Here is a 17601-nt window from a genome sequence, read left to right as displayed (position 1 = left end):
GTTGTCAGTGGTCATCAGTCTAAAATTGATTTGAGGTATGGAAATAGAACTGGGTTTGATTGTTTGTCAAAATTATCAAGGTCAAGAATATCGACTTGCACATAGATCAGCTCCAGAATATCTTCGACCAGCCAGGGTTGGAGTGGCCGGTAGGACAATCTGGCTGTGCCATAAGGTCTTGTTTGACAAGTCAGTGTGTGGGCTGTTTTTGGGGTATTTTGGGCCCATTTTATGGTTTGGTGGGCCTGTTTCTACTGTTGGTTTCCCTGATAGTACCACAAACATTGCCTGTCACAAGCACAAATGCATGCAGTCTCTTCTACCTTGCAAAACACTTTCACAGCGTGTCTTTGAAAAACTTCCCCTGCAAATCTGAGCCACTTTTTACCTATCTGATTCGCTAATGGGTGCCACTTTTGTTTTGGTGCCTGGGTCTATTTTCTGTCAGCGTCCGACTCTGCAACCAACATAGCAAAAAGTTAAGACTATAAGGAGAACTGCAGATTCACTATTCTTAACGACACTTCTGCTTACCTTTACCATAAAATCATAGTCTATATTGTTATGGCAATGCAAGTGCTGGCCGATATAATAATCACAACATTTTACCACAATATTTTAACATAATATCTTGAGTTTTATGTCTGGAATTTGATTATTTTTGCTCACAAACTGCAAGATAATAGGGGTTTAAAGCATTTATCATTGCCTTGTGTTAATTTGAACAACTCTGTGTCACCTAAGGGACCAAGGGGCATATTATCAAGGGTGGTGATAGGGAATTTTTGCCGCTTTGGCCGCTAAGCGGTGATAATTCTATCGCCCTGTTAGCAAGCTGTCGCTGACAGCAGTTAGCGACAGCTTTTAGGTGATAGCGAGCGGTTTGGGGCCCGCTTTGCATGTTAGCGATATTTATCACTATTGACATGCAAAGTGGGCGGACCCAAACTGTTAGCAAATGAAAACAGTCGCTAACATCGCTATCGCCTATTAGCAAGGCAGGCGCAGCGATGGAAATATTCATGCTAAGCGCGAATATCTCCAAATACTAACACCTGCCCAGACCAGTTCTTAGCCATGTTATCCAATGGGAGGTGGATAACATGGCTAAGAGCATTTCATCGCTAATGTGTGAATATCGCTGTATTCTCAGCGATATTCACGCATTTCGCCGCTATCGCCGGAAAATTAATCGCTTTGGAGATAAACGTTGCTAATAGCACGTTATCTCAGCGATAAATGCCGACGATGCTCAGCGATAAAAAAATCATTGCTAAGCCTATTTAGCGATATATATCGCTACTTGTTGGTAATATGCCCCCTAGAGCAGAGGCGGAACCATACGTTCGACTGCCAATGTTCTTTGCACCCAGAAGTGGTCAGGAAGCAAAAGCAGCATGCAGCTCCTATGAGACCAAAAATATAGAAATAAACGTAGCTGGCAATTGTTCTACATTACAAGGGTTAGATTACGAAAGATATCCGGTTCAAGGTATTCTGTAGGTAGTATTTTTTATATTTGTGAATCTGCAGCATGTTAATTTATAGCCCATATTGCAGATTCAAAAGTGTACTGTTTCGATCCGTTTTGGTTTGGAAAGTTCAGGGCTGTGCTGAGGTCCGTCTCAAGGTGGGGGCAGTCGAGGATATATGCCCCAGGCTAATTACTTTTCATGGCCCCGTGCAGCTTCTGAGAAATGTATCTCAAAAGTTCTCTCTTCGGCTATGTAATGTTGCAGGAGTGGGCGCAACCACTCTAGCCCAGGAGTTGGGTTACTGCACTCTTTCCCCCCCCTTAAGCGTATGTTCATGTGGCTCCGCCCGACGTAGGGACGGAGGTCACGCTGCATAGTTAATAAAAGGCCCAGGGCCCTGGGCGTGGCAGGCACTTGACGGACCACTATCATAGAACACGTGTGGTCTCCTTCTGTTAGTGTGTGGGGCCTAGTCACGATACGATACTGGCGACGAGGTGGTCTCGCCACCCCACCGTGTGCACAGCACTGCTTTCCCTCACCCTGACCAGACCGTCTTGCGGTGGTGCCCCATGCGGTCAGCCGCCCCCCAGCCCCGGAGCCGCCGTCCTGCAAGGCCCTCCCGGCCCACCAACGCCCCGCTCTGTGCCCTGCCGGCGGTGGCCCAACCACGTCAACCGGGACCCTGCCATCAGCCGCCTACCTCGCTGTGTCTTCCAGCGTGCAGCGTCGCTGTCCTCCTGCCAGCCGACAGTCTTCCGACTGGACCTGCCCTTGGCCTCAGGTGCGTGCTCCCGGCCCGTGCGCCCCAGTGCGTGCCTCCCTGCAGCCTCCGGTGCGAGCCCGGCTCCACCACCGCGTCCCAGGCCTCGCCTGCATCCCGTCTGACGTCACGCAGCCTGCCGGGCCTGCCGCGCACCTCCCGTGCCATTCCTCACGCTTCCCACGTGCACTGCTGCGGCCCACCTGCCATATCCCACGCATCTCGCGTGATTTCGGCCTGCTATTTCTCACGCATTTCGTGTGCAACGCTGCCGTGCCCTGCTGCTGCTGCCTGGACCTCCCTACAGCTGCCACCAGCGCGTGTCTGGACTCCTGGCCTTCTAGTGACCGGACCTCCTCTGTCTGCCGAGCCCCCCCGGTTTCCACGATGGCGATGGCTACGGTGCCTCCGCTGGAGCCCTTCACTATCATGGGCACACCGCCCTCCCAGGCCGCCCAGTGAAAAAAGTGGGTGGAACGCTTAGAGAACTACTTTGTGGCAGCTGACGTTGCTGTTGAGCGGAGGCGTGCGATGCTCCTACATCTTGGAGGAGAAGCTATTCACGACATCTCGAAGGACGTGGTGGAAGGCGGCCCGCCCCGGAACTACACCACGCTGCTCGACGCAATAACCAAATACTTTGAACCTTTCGCCAGCACAGATTACGAACGATTCTTACTTCGCCAAGCCCGCCAACTCCCAGAGGAGTCCGTCGATGTCTTCTACGCGAGACTCAAGAAGCTGGCCAGCACATGCACCCTTCCGGATGTAGACGACGAAATCCGCGCTCAATTTATACAGGGCTGCGCCTCCTCAAAATTGCGGGAAAGAGTCCTAGAGGCAGACAACATGCCCATGCGCGACATACTGGCGCTTGGACGATCTAAAGAACTATCGAAAGCTCGAGCAGCACATATGGAGCCAAAACCAACGGTCGCAATCAAAGTTGAACCCGTATGCGCCATCAAGACGACCGCCTCGGATACACGCGCGAAACAGCCCCGAAGACCTCGGCCGAGCCCCGCTCAGTCATCGCACGGCCGCCCCGGCCTGTGGTGCAGTGGAGCAACCCCCCACAGCGGAACATGCCCAGCACATGGAAAAATCTGCAGCGCCTGTGGAAAGGCCAACCACTTCGCAAGCGTGTGTCTATCCTCACAAAGGAAGAAGCCCAACGGCCCACCCCGGAGAGTACGACAAATAGAACCGATGCCAGATACGGCCTCCAACAGAGACATGGACGACGACGAAGCGGATGCTCCATCCGTCCACGTGGTGCGAATGCTCAACACGCTAGCCGCCACCCCATCCGCAGAACCCATGTGCACAGTGAATGTGCAAGGCCAAAGACTCGCAGCACTGATCGACACCGGGGCCACGATCAACCTAATGGCGGCCAGTGTATACCGGACACTAAGCGAACCACCGGAACTTCATCCCACGAGAGTTCAAGTATACGCATATGGCACCAGTCGACCCCTCCGCCTCTGCGGAGTGTTCCGAACAACAGTATCACACGACTCCCACCACGTGCACACCAAGATTTATGTGTCGCAAGAAGGGTCCGGATTCCTGCTCGGCTGCCGGACCGCCCAAGACCTGAGGTTGATCCACTTCGCCCTCACGGTCCAAGCCCACAACCTCGACCATCTGGTGTTACAACATACCTCACTATTTGACGGGATCGGCTGTTTAAGAGGACCCGCAGTCCGTCTTCACATAGACCGCTCAGTCACCCCAGTAGCCCTCAGACACCGGCGCATAGCGTTCCACCTACGGCCCAAAGTGGAAGCAGAACTATGGGTACTCGAGAGAGCCGGGATCATTGAAAGAGTCAGCGGGCCCACTCCGTGGGTGTCACCCATCGTAGTGGCCAAGAAACCGAAACAACCTGACGCCGTGCGGATCTGCGTGGACATGCGCATTCCGAACCTCGCGATCAAAAGGGAACGCCACCTGACGCCAACCATCGACGACATCATCGGTGAGCTATCGGGTTCGAAGTGGTTTTCGAAGATGGATTTGAGATCCGGATACCACCAGATCCCTCTGCACCCGGACTCCCGCCCGATAACGACCTTCTCCACCCACGCAGGCCTATGGAGGTACACCAGACTCAACTTCGGAATATCCAGTGCCGCCAAAGTTTTCCAAAACATCATTCAAAACATCCTAGACGGCGTACTGAATGTGAGCGATGACATTCTGGTCCACGCGGCAACCCTGGATGAACACATCCGACGCCTCCAGGCTGTCTTCACCAGGCGATTCAGAAAAGGGGGTGGTGATGAACAGAGTGTCTGAATTAAGCAGACCACTCTTACCCAGTCCAAAGATCAGGGCTTGATCCATCACCGTTATTTATCTCACTGCCCCATCCCAGCTCAGAACCTGGCTATATGCAAATCAGTCTGTCCCTGGCCCAGTGCATCATGGGAACAGGGCAGACTAAACTACCAAGCCAATTCTTCACCAGAAAGGAGACAAGCTACCGGGGACCGGTTTCTGGCATTTCAGCCGTCTTCGGCCCGGCTTGCTTGAATCCTGATGGAGCAGTGAGAAAGGGACTCATGTCTGAGTATACCCTGCCACACCTATAGTGGCCAAAAACGATTCAGAAAAGGCGGTGGTGATGAACAGAGTGTCTGAATTAAGCAGACCACTCTTACCCAGTCCAAAGATCAGGGCTTGATCCATCACCGTTATTTATCTCACTGCCCCATCCCAGCTCAGAACCTGGCTATATGCAAATCAGTCTGTCCCTGGCCCAGTGCATCATGGGAACAGGGCAGACTAAACTACCAAGCCAATTCTTCACCAGAAAGGAGACAAGCTACCGGGGACCGGTTTCTGGCATTTCAGCCGTCTTCGGCCCGGCTTGCTTGAATCCTGATGGAGCAGTGAGAAAGGGACTCATGTCTGAGTATACCCTGCCACACCTATAGTGGCCAAAAACGATTCAGAAAAGGGGGTGGTGATGAACAGAGTGTCTGAATTAAGCAGACCACTCTTACCCAGTCCAAAGATCAGGGCTTGATCCATCACCGTTATTTATGGAAGGGTATACTCAGATGTGAGTCCCTAGCTCATTGCACCATCAGGATTCAAGCAAGCCGGGCCGAAGACGGCTGAAATGCCTGAAACCGGTCCCCGGTAGCTTGTTTCCTTCCCAGTATAAGAATTGGCTTGGTAGTTTGGTCTGCCCTGTTCCCATGATGCACTGGGCCAGGGTCAGACTAATTTGCATATGGCCAAGTTCTGAGCTGGGATGGTACAGTGAGCTGAAAAACGGTGATGGATCAAGCCCTGATCTTTTGACTGGGTAAGAGTGGTCTGCTTAATTCAGAAACTCTGTTCATCACCACCCCCTTTTCTGAATCATTTTTGTCCACCATAAGCGTGGAAGGGTATACTCAGATGTGAGTCCCTAGCTCATTGCACCATCAGGATTCAAGCAAGCCGGGCCGAAGACGGCTGAAATGCCTGAAACCGGTCCCTGGTAGCTTGTTTCCTTCCCAGTATAAGAATTGGCTTGGTAGTTTGGTCTGCCCTGTTCCCATGATGCACTGGGCCAGGGTCAGACTAATTTGCATATGGCCAAGTTCTGAGCTGGGATGGTGCAGTGAGCTGAAAAACGGTGATGGATCAAGCCCTGATCTTTTGACTGGGTAAGAGTGGTCTGCTTAATTCAGACACTCTGTTCATCACCACCCCCTTTTCTGAATCATTTTTGTCCACCATAAGCGTGGAAGGGTATACTCAGATGTGAGTCCCTAGCTCATTGCACCATCAGGATTCAAGCAAGCCGGGCCGAAGACGGCTGAAATGCCTGAAACCGGTCCCCGGTAGCTTGTTTCCTTCCCAGTATAAGAATTGGCTTGGTAGTTTGGTCTGCCCTGTTCCCATGATGCACTGGGCCAGGGTCAGACTAATTTGCATATGGCCAAGTTCTGAGCTGGGATGGTGCAGTGAGCTGAAAAACGGTGATGGATCAAGCCCTGATCTTTTGACTGGGTAAGAGTGGTCTGCTTAATTCAGACACTCTGTTCATCACCACCCCCTTTTCTGAATCATTTTTGTCCACCATAAGCGTGGAAGGGTATACTCAGATGTGAGTCCCTAGCTCATTGCACCATCAGGATTCAAGCAAGCCGGGCCGAAGACGGCTGAAATGCCTGAAACCGGTCCCCGGTAGCTTGTTTCCTTCTCAGTATAAGAATTGGCTTGGTAGTTTGGTCTGCCCTGTTCCCATGATGCACTGGGCCAGGGTCAGACTAATTTGCATATGTCCAAGTTCTGAGCTGGGATGGTGCAGTGAGCTGAAAAACGGTGATGGATCAAGCCCTGATCTTTTGATTGGGTAAGAGTGGTCTGCTTAATTCAGACACTCTGTTCATCACCACCCCCTTTTCTGAATCATTTTTGTCTTCACCAGGCTGCAAGAGAGAGGTCTAAACCTCCACAGGGAGAAGTGTGAATTCCTCCGGAAGGACATCAGCTTTTTCGGGTACAGATTCTCCGACCAGGGCGTGGGGCTAGACCCGGACAAAGTAAAGGACATGAAGCCCCCGCCCCCACATCTGTAACAGCTGTCCGCAGCTTCCTTGGTATGGTGACGTATTGCGGACGTTTCATCAAAGATCTGTCTGATCTCACCGGCCTTCTTCGCGACCTCACAAGATCCACAGCCACCTGGGAGTGGGGAGAGAACAACAAGAAGCCTTCCAAAAGACCAAAGCAGCACTCTCTGCAAACACAACCCTGGCCTACTTCGACCCTCGGTATGAGTCCCAGCTGGTGGTAGATGCCAGTCCGACCGGCCTTGGCGCAGTCTTGGCACAACAACAACCCTGCGGAGAGTGGGCACCGGTCGCATACGCAAGCAGAACTCTCACTGCAACCGAACAAAGATATTCACAGATCGAAAGAGAGGCCATCGCTATCCTGTGGGGGTGCCGTTACTTCCACATCTACCTGTACGGACACCCATTTGTGGTGGTCACAGACCACAAACCACTCCTCCCACTGTTCCAAGGGTCCTCCTCACGTCCTCCTCCACGCATCGAGAAATGGGTACTCCAGCTCCAAGAATATCAGTTCACAGTGGAGTATCGACCAGGCTCCAGAAACCCGGCCGACTATCTGTCGCGGCATGCCCGCCCGGCCACGGAAACAGAAGCCGCGGAGGCCGACGCCACTGAAGAGTATGTGAGGATGATTGTAGAGCGTTCAAGGCCACTGCCCATCTCCCTGGATGATGTGACTCGAGCCACCAAAGACGACGACTGCCTGCAAATTGCCATCCAGGCCATCCAATCGGGAAACTGGAAACCACTCCAGAGCCCTGCGTCGTTTCGCATGCCCGAAGCCCAGGCCACACTCAAAGCACTCTACCGAGTCCAGAGCGAGCTATCTGTCTCGCCCGAAGGATGCCTCCTGAGAGGCCCCCGCCTTGTTCTACCCGACAGCCTCACCCAGCAAGCAGTTCTCCTAGCCCATGGCGCCCAACAGGGCATTGTGAAATCGAAAAATTGCATCAGGACCAAACTCTGGTTCCCAGGACTCGACAAGAAGGTCGAAGATGTCATCCAACAACCAGTTTGCCCAACCCCCCTGCACCAGTAATTACGGAAGAAGGGCCAACCGCCCCGTGGACCCGGGCGAGCGCCGACTTTGGGAGCCTTCCAGGCGGGAAGTATATGTTTGTAGTGGTAGACAACTACTCAAGGTATCCGGAAATTGAAATACTACCCTCCACCGCAGCATCCGAAGTAATCCCAAAGCTAGAGAAGATCCTGGCGAACATGGCCTCATTGGGGAGCTACGCACTGACAATGGACCTCCTTTCAATGGCGGTGAGCTAGCGGAATATCTACAGTCACACCGCATCAAGCACAGGAAGATAACCCCAAGGTGGCCGCAAGCCAACGGCGAAGTTGAGAGACTAATGAGAACTCTGAATAAGACTATCCAAATTGCTATGGCGGATGGCCAAAACCTGGAACTAGCCCTCTTCCAGTTCTTGCGAGAGTACAGGCTGACCCCCCACTGCACCACCGGAGTCCCTCCAAGCCGCTTGTGCTTCAACAGAGCCGTAGTGGACACTCTCCCTCATCATCCCGTGTGGGCATCAACTCCAGCCCCGAACAACCGGTCCATGGAACAACGAGCCAAGTCTAACAAAGAAGCGTCCAGGCGGAGAAGAGCTGCTGACAGCCCCATCCAGGTCGGCGACAGAGTATTGGTGAAAGACCGCCACCCAGGAGGGAAGTTCCGCCTCCCATTTGAGTTGATTCAGAAAAGGGGGTGCACCCCTGGACAGTCACCGGTGTGAATGGTACCATGATCACTGCAGTGAGAGGGAGAGAGACAGTCACCAGGAACGTATCGTTCTTCAAAAGGTTGTCGCACCAGGTAGACGACGAATTTCCAGATCCAGCCGACCATCACCCCAGGATGACCCGAGGCCCCCGAGATGCCGAAGGAGAAGATACTCCCAGCGAAGAAGAAGAGATTCCGCCAACAGGTCCGGCCATGCCAATCAGAAGTGAGCATGAACCGCAGGCGACACCGAACCACCCAGAAGCTGGGGAGACTAAAAACTCTGAAGAACCGATCCCCACCCAGTCGGGCGAGCGCAGCCAGAGCAGGTACAATCTGCGCCCCTGCCCGAAGCCATCCCAGAAGTACCAGGACTTCGTGGCCTGTTGCAGACGCTGAGAGGTCTTAAGCTGGTCCGCGACCACCTGAGAAGTAAGACTGTTCCTTTTGCATTTTTGAGAACTTAAGAGACTGTAGACACAAGTTTGCATTTGAAGCCGTATTGCTGTGTTTGTTTTTTTCCTTAGGGTAAAGGAGGAATGTAATGTTGTAGGAGTGGGCGCAACAACTCTAGCCCAGGAGTTGGGTTACTGCACTCTTTCCCCCCCTTAAGCGTATGTTCATGTGGCTCCGCCCCACGCTGCATAGTTAATAAAAGGCCCAGGGCCCTGGGCGTGGCAGGCACTTGACTGACCACTATCATAGAACACGTGTGGTCTCCTTCTGTTAGTGTGTGGGGCCTAGTCACGATACTATAGGCTATATTTTTACGATGGGGTTGGTATTTGTCACTCGCCACAAAGTGGCGCCGCATGCTTGAGCTGCCTATTTATTCTCGAATTTCGGAGGCACACCTGCCGAAAAATGCTTCCTTGGCGAGACTTTCTCATTTAAGGAGACGATGCTCGTGCAAGAAAATAAGGGTCCTTATGAACCTAATGACCAAAGCGTCTGGCAGCGTTGGTTTGTTTTGCAACTAAAAAGTCAGGATTTGAATTTTATGCTAAACAGCAGTGAGCATCTCAGATGTTGAAATAAATAAAATAGCAAAACATGACAATGTGGAAACTGTAACTAGGGTTGCAGGAGGTCAAAAGGAGAATGATCAATGAACAGGACTATCAATTTTGTTCCCATCTTGTGGCGTTTGCTTTGCATTCAAAGACACAGGTCAAATGCCAATATTTTCTGTATAAATTGCTTCTTCTGTTTTTTTTATTCTTCTTAACATGGAGGCAGTTGTTTACTTTTTCCTGCTCTTAATGCAAAGTGAGTTAATTTTGCAACCAAGTGACAATCCTCGTGGGTACAGAGAGTGTGAAAGAAGGCTACAGTATGCCAATTGTTTTCTAACACACAACAATAAAATACCTGCAAATGAGTTTGAAAATATTTGATAAATACCAGCAGCAGGTAACAGCAAATACGGCATAGTGTTTTTGTTTTTATAATGTTTATGCTGGTTACAAAGATGTTCATCGTACCAAAACAAATGAAGACACTTTACATTTATTGTTTGTCCGTCATATAAGTTTAGTATAAAGCTGCCTGCCATATTGCAAATGTAATTGCCATTTCAGGAGGACATTTCAATGGACAACGTGCTCTCTGTGCATGGCAGTACCTTACCACTTCATGCTTGAATTACATATTTGGGACAATGTGCTTCAAAATGCACCACTGGACAAGTACTATAGCCCAACCATACTCCTGCTGAATGGCCGTGGCTTATTTGCTACACGTGCCCTTTATTTTAAACAAACCATGTGACTTTGGCGCTCTCTGGACACTCGTGGGGGCACTTTAAACTTACCTTTGTTCCCTGCCTTTGCCACTGGCCGTCCTGATCTCCCTCCCGCCGCCGCAGCTCTACATCTTTGCGGCCGCAGTGCGGAGGGGGACTACATCCCCCAGCCTCCTTTGCGGCATAAGCCGCCACTGCCATTTCCGCGCCCGGAGGCGCTTTAAACAGAGGGCAGCCCCGGTGGAGCGGGCGCTCTCTGGAAACTCGTTGGGGCACTTTAAACTTACCTTTGTTCCCTGCCTTTGCCCCTGGTCGTCCTGGTCTCCCTCCCGCCGCCGCAGCTCTACATCTTTGCGGCCGCAGTGCGGAGGGGGACTACACCCCGCAGGCTCCTTTGCGGCGGAAGCCGCCACCGCCATTTCCACGCCCGGAGGTGCTTTGAACAGAGGACAGCCCCCTCGTCGCGGGATCACACGCGGGCCGCGCCGGGCTAAGCCCGGGCCAAGTGCGGGCCCATCTGAGCCCGTCCGAGACAGGAAGAGACTGAACTAGGCTACACCCCCCCGAACGTCGTTATGCTTGTAAGACTTTACAGTGTTTTAACATTGTTAAGTATTTGACCCCATAACTTGTATAATTACCGTTAAGCAATTTTTATCTTTTGTATACTTGCTGTAATTTGCAAGGCAAATGGCATCAAAAAATGGGAAAGGGAAAAAGCCGGGAAACCCATGGGGTGGAGTGGGGGTAACTGGAACATTAGATGCGTTCATTACCAGGGCCGCTTCGGGCCTGGAACATGAAATTGCTATAACTGAACGCTGTTTGTCCCTTGATCCCATGTACCTGAGGAGATCTTCACTTGGCGGTATAGCCTTAGTACCCTCTCCAGACCAAGCAGTTATAATTAGTTCACAGTTTGATGCTAAAGCCCAACTTCGACATGATTTATCAATTATACTGGACTCCAGTCCTAATGTTGTAAACGATGATTCTTCATTAGTTTATCCAACGACCGTGTAGTTCCGTGGTTTGCGAATGAGGTTCGATGGTTCCGAACCCGTTCAACAAAGGTCGTCGGAAATGGACGATTTTTGTGTCAGCAGACCGCAAATGGCGAGTGTGGCGTGTCTGAGTGTTTTCGTATGAATCGATATAAGAGAACACTCCGTATTCGAGGATTTAGTTTGAACCTCCAGGTTCCATTTTGTGTACGGCAGCCATTTTGTATGGTTGCCCTCACATAGGCCCGATAACTGTGGCCGAACGAGTCCTTGAGACACGTATGCCTTAGCTGACCTTTGAGTGACCTGGCCGAACTGACTCCTTGCTCGAGGCCGACCTCGCTGAGCCAGTTCCTCGTTCAGCAGCTGGTCTGATAAAGATCAAGAGCAGGACGTGCCCGAGTTTACGGTACACTGCTCCCACCTTTTCTATCTCACTTCCAATCTGTTTCTGCCTTTCCTTTACGACATAATCATTGATTTGGGTTGCAGGTTTTATGATGGGTTTGTCCGGCCTCATCGAACAGGAAACTTGGAATTTGCTTGGTCACTTCTGGTGGGCTGGACAACGGAAGATGGGATTGTCTGAGATTGTCGTCATACGCTACTTTAAAAAATGCTACACTGTCATTGGTCAGTTTATATGCACCTAATGCTAATTTGAAAAGTTGCCTGAGGCTTGATTTTTGGCATAAAAGACCATGCTCCGCTTGTTGAATTTGTGCAGTCTCTGGCGAACCACCTGTGTCTGCTTCGTAGATCTCTGTTCCTGGTTGCAACCAATAAACTTTGGTCTTTGACGTCATCAAGAAGTATCCCGTGTCTCTGTTTGCCAAGACAGGGGAACTCGAAGGTATCAGGCGTTCTCCCTGACGCCGCTGGGTTCTAAAACCCGGTCCTTCAGTTGGCGCCCAACGTGGGGCGACTTCAGCGGTACCGGTCCAAGCCAGAGGTTCGTGAGAAGCTTCGTGTGAAATTTCTGGAGGAAGGTCAGCCACTTTATCGACCCCTGTATGTTGTCATGGTCCGAAAGTCTTTGCTGCGAGGTTTCCCGCTTCCCAACGGCTACGAAGGACTGCTGCCCTGACTGTCGCCCTGTTTTGGAGCCATAGACGTTTGTAGAGCGAGACGATTGATGGGTCTTCTGGTGACGCCATCGACATTTCAGTTAAGTATAAGCGGAGCGTCTCCTAGTCCTAAGTTTGTTTTGGTATCCCTTAAGTGGATCGCTTTGATTTGGTACCTGCAGGCCCCAAAGCCAAGGGATTTGTGTATTCACGAGACTATCGTTTTGAGATTTCCCTTGTTGTTTGAAGCTAGACTAGTGTGCAAGATGCCTGGTTTTAGCAGCCTTAGAAAATTGTTTGGTTGTGGTTTATCTAAGGATTCCCGGTTAGAGGATTCGTGTCCGGTTCCTTAGATCGGAACTCCTACATATGACTTATATGTGAAGCATGGTGTGGGCCCTATTAGTTATATTGAGATTTGGATGAAATATACGAAGAATGACGGTGTCCTACAGTGGCCCCGTTACAGTAGTTTTGAAACTGAGATTCTAGATAATCTTGAAGTGAAATTGTTCAAGAAGAAAGCCCGGCCGGCGATGTTTGACTCTTTTCGCATATGGCGCAAAGAAGCCAAACAGAAAGAAATGAAATTAGCGAAGAAGATTAAGCGAGAACGAGGTATGTCAATGGTACAAGCTGCTATTGCGTATAGAGACAATGAGGAAGAGCAAGAAAGTGAACAGATGCCACGAGTGAGGAAGTTAGCGGTAGATAGATGCTACCCAGTCTTGCCGCCTAAAGAGCAGAAAGACGAAAAAGATCTTGTGAAAGATCCTTTAATGTCGCATCTGTTAAGTTCGCCACCACCCTATGCACAGAATGCTACGGCACCACCGCCACCAGTGGTGGCTGTACAACCTCCAGTTATTATGCCTCTTGTAGTTCCTCCACAGCCAGCTCCTCTTCCGTTGGCTACTGTTCCTTTGGCGCAGCCTCCTCAGGGGCCGCCAACTTTGCCTTCTCCTTTGACTGCTACTTCTATGTCTGTCCCTAATGCATCTTCAGCTCCGACTCTGGATTCTTCTACTATTGTTCCGTCTTCCCTTATTCTTTCAACTTCTCCTTCTCCTAGACAGCGAATGACCGCTGCCTTTTCTGGTTTTCTAACTCCTTGGTTGGGACAATTAGGTATGTCTCCTGTGAGCGAGTGTAGGCAATCGCGTAGTCAATTGCCTGATGTGGATGAACGTGTGGTTTTGGACCACATGGCACGTAGATGGGTTACGTATACATCCCAGTACGATCTTGGGGGTATTATGGATGTTTTTCAGCAATGGAAAGCACCAAAGCAACGGTATGTTTTCGAGATGATGTGTGTGTTCCTCCATGAACAATGGATGGATGAAGTGGGTAGAGATCCTGAAGAATTGTGTCGAGTGCGTTCCGAATTTGCGAAAGTGACGATTGTGAGTCTGCCCGACATCGAGAGAGCGGTTTCGACGTTATTGTCCTTTCGAAATAATGCTCCTTCTGAACGACTGTTCAAGCCTGATTTGTCAGTTAGGAGACAAGCGCGTCAGTATCCGATGCGAGAGGTTCCTCCGGTTTGGAGACCTCAAGATGGAGCTGTTGCTGCGCACTTCCAGCGAGTGTGGGTACATGTTCCTTGGAAGCGTGCTGAAGTCCTAGCACTTAAGCAGACTTTACCTGATCCACGGAAAAATCCTGCAGGATATTATAAAGAGCTCACTCAAACTGTGAGTTTGTGTGTCATGAATTTGGCGGACATAGACATGTTGTTTGGGAATGTTGTTCCACAGCCCATCTGGAATGTCATTCGACATACGGATCATGATAATGAACTGGGTGATACGTGGGTTAATCTTGTTGCTGCGAATGACAGACAAGTTGGAGGTGCTAAGCCTGAAGATCTTATCACAGATCTTCCTGTTAGGATAATTAATTTTATGAAGACTTTGATGCCCGAAGTGCGTGTTAATTGGGACAAGTTGTCTGCATGTAAGCAGAAGAAAGATGAGACTGTGTCTGATTTTTTCACGCGTTTCGAAGAAACTTTTGTTGATCATAGTGGTCAGGATATGGCTACCGAGGGTGGCCAGAGAATATTCGTTGACAAGTTTGTACATAATCTTCTTCCCGGGTTGTGCACTAAGTTGAAGGATTCTGAGAGTGCTTGGCCTGTTTCCACGTCGGCGCAGATTTTAGCCACGGCTCAGTACTGGCCTTCAGGAAAAAGCTGAAGACGTTCTTGTTCCAGATCTAACCACACAGTTTGAGAACCAGAGTGGAGCCATTAAATTCGTTCTCCTGCAGGTTTAGCTGTCAGATAGCGCGGAGATACTCCCTTGGGATTTTATTCTAGCGCTCTATAAACCCGCAAAATAAATAAAATAAATAAATACTATGAAAATAGACGTAAGGATGAGTTAGAGAAAGCGGATAACAAGACTAAGGAATTGAAGACTAAAGTTCTTCTACAACAAGCTTATCCACCCCGCATTAATATTCAGTGTGATTATCAGCAACCTGTGGCGTTTGCTTTGCATTCAAAGACACAGGTCAAATGCCAATATTTTCTCTATAAATTGCTTCTTCTGTTTTTTTTATTCTTCTTAACATGGAGGCAGTTGTTTACTTTTTCCTGCTCTTAATGCAAAGTGAGTTAATTTTGCAACCAAGTGACAATCCTCGTGGGTACAGAGAGTGTGAAAGAAGGCTACAGTATGCCAATTGTTTTCTAACACACAACAATAAAATACCTGCAAATGAGTTTGAAAATATTTGATAAATACCAGCAGCAGGTAAACAGCAAATACGGCACAGTGGCGTAACGAAACTTGAGGGGCCCCCCCTGCAAAGAATATGGAGGGGGCCCCCCATGCTCCGGATCCAGTCAGGAGCCCTCAGGTCAGGGGCCTGCTGCGCGTGTACCAGTGGCGGCCGGTGGATCCCAAAAGTGGTGGAACGAAAAGCAGAGATCCAAGCCGAAGGAGCAAGTGAGTACAGCAAGCATACCAAAGTGAAAGAGGAGTTCCCAGGGCTGTCCTTCCCAAGTCGGCCCCCCAACTACTCAAATCTCAGCTCCAAACAAATTCAGTCATTTGTCTCCAAAACATCAGCCCGTCGGCCCATGAAAGCAGAAACGCCCTGCCACCAAACACTAGCTTTGCATTTTTGAAAAACAACCCAGATTCCCTAAATCAAGAAGTCATCTCCTCTGTGAATAAGTTCAACCACTGGCATGAACCACTGCAACACATGGATAGACTCTGCCCTGAACATCTATGTGTCAAAGCCGCATGTCATATGCGCCAATCCCATGCCAAGAACCACCACCATCAAGCCGAAGCTAGCACGAGGGCTGTGCACCACCACACAATCAGACAGGAACCACCACTATTATGCCAGGGCCGCGTTCCACCCGGCCGGGGCACCACCATACCATGGGTGAGCACATTGGGCCGACATGTACCACCACCATGGCAGGGCCAACACTATGTCATGTCATTCCATCTATCAAGTACACAATCATGGAACATCGCTGGTGTTGAAATGGGGCAGCTCTGCAGAATCTCACTAGCGGCCGCGACAAGCTCCCCTCTCTAGCCTTTGATAGCCCTTTCCACACAAAGGCATGTCGCAGGTACTATGGAAAAGAGAGAACAAGGCATGAATGGCTTCCTTGCCTGTCTCTAACAGTCTACCCACTCCCATCACAGCCCCCCCACAGTACGCAAGGTCACCCACATGTCCCCTGTACCCCTCCACAGGTCAAATGCATATCAACCATCCTGGAATTGCTACCCACCAAGAAAAGTAAGGAAGACATCACAGAGAACAAAAACAGCTTGAACCATATGCACGATGCAGGGTCTGCAATAGGCTATGGGGCACTGGCGCACAGCTCCCTGCAGGACAGCCGAGGGTCACGACTTCAGAGCCCACCGCGTTACTCCCTGCCCGTGCCAATTCATGGTCTATGTCATGCAACCCCATCTACGCCCTGTAGTATTTCATTGTCTCCCATTCACCACTGTCCACCCACTGTATTTACACCCTGTATTTCATTGTCTCGTACACCGCTGCCCATCCACTGTATCCACACCCCGCAGCACCTCACTGACTCTCATCCACCACTGTCCACCCACTGTACCTACACCTCATTGTCTCATACACCGCCGTCCACCCACTGTATTTACACCCTGCACTTCATTGTCTCTCACACACCGCTGTCCAGCCACTGCATCCATACCCTGTATCCCATTGTCTTCCATACACTGCTGTCCACCCACTGCACCCACACCCTGCAGCACTCAATTGTCTCTCATACACCACTCTCCACCCACTGCACCCACACCCTGCATTTCATTGTCTCTCATACACAACTGTCCACTCGCTGCATCCACACCCTGCAGTCCCTCAATGTCTCTCATACACCACTGTCCACCCACTGCATTTACAATTACATCCCTTCGTATTTCAATGATTTCTTCATATCTCTCTTTTCTCAGCCTCCACTAGCCATCTTGAAACAACAAAGTCACAATAAACTACAGCAAAAGAAACATACTTTGGCAAAGTCAATATCTCTGCAGCCAACGTCAGACCCATTGGCTTTGCCAACGCTTATTAGATATGACATCCCACATGGATCCTCCCCTTCCGACCCACAATGTCCTTCCCTTCCCATGTGTGTCCCACTCTCTCCCATATGACTTAGGCGACAGTTTGCTACACTCCAGGCCCATCCACTTCTCCGAATATATCTCTATCATTCTTGGCACACTGTTGCTGCTCTGTGGGCTCACTCCACGCCCCACTAGACTTTAACCACAAATCCATAACATGCTCTCTATTAGATTCCTCAACAAAAAACATTACCAATTTGAACAAGAAGAAATAGAATTCATAGGAAAACAAACAAAACAAAAAGTGCACAGCATGGGCGGAAACCGAGTACCCAAAATGCATTAAAAAAAAGAGAAAATGAAGGCTCTGTGCTGTGGAACCAGGGCACGACCCTCCCCAACTCCATAGCACTCCGGAGGCCCCCAAAATGTGAGCCTGTCAGCCAAGCTGGAGTCAGTGGCGTAGCACGAGCCCCACGCGCCCAGTCTTCATGATTCAACGATAGTCCTGCTGGCGAAAGTTACAGATCTGTGCGGCTTAGCTTCTTTCAATCCATGCTGCTGCTGCGCCCTGACTGCTGAGTGTTAGAGAGGTCGAAACTTAGCCACACATCATCCACAGCCACAGCCTTACCTGT

The sequence above is a fragment of the Lissotriton vulgaris genome, chromosome 3_1, assembly GCF_964263255.1.
Source record: "Lissotriton vulgaris chromosome 3_1, aLisVul1.2, whole genome shotgun sequence".
NCBI lineage: Eukaryota > Metazoa > Chordata > Amphibia > Caudata > Salamandridae > Lissotriton > Lissotriton vulgaris.
The sequence above is the reverse complement of the archived record's forward strand: the minus strand, read 5'-3'. Positions refer to the sequence as shown.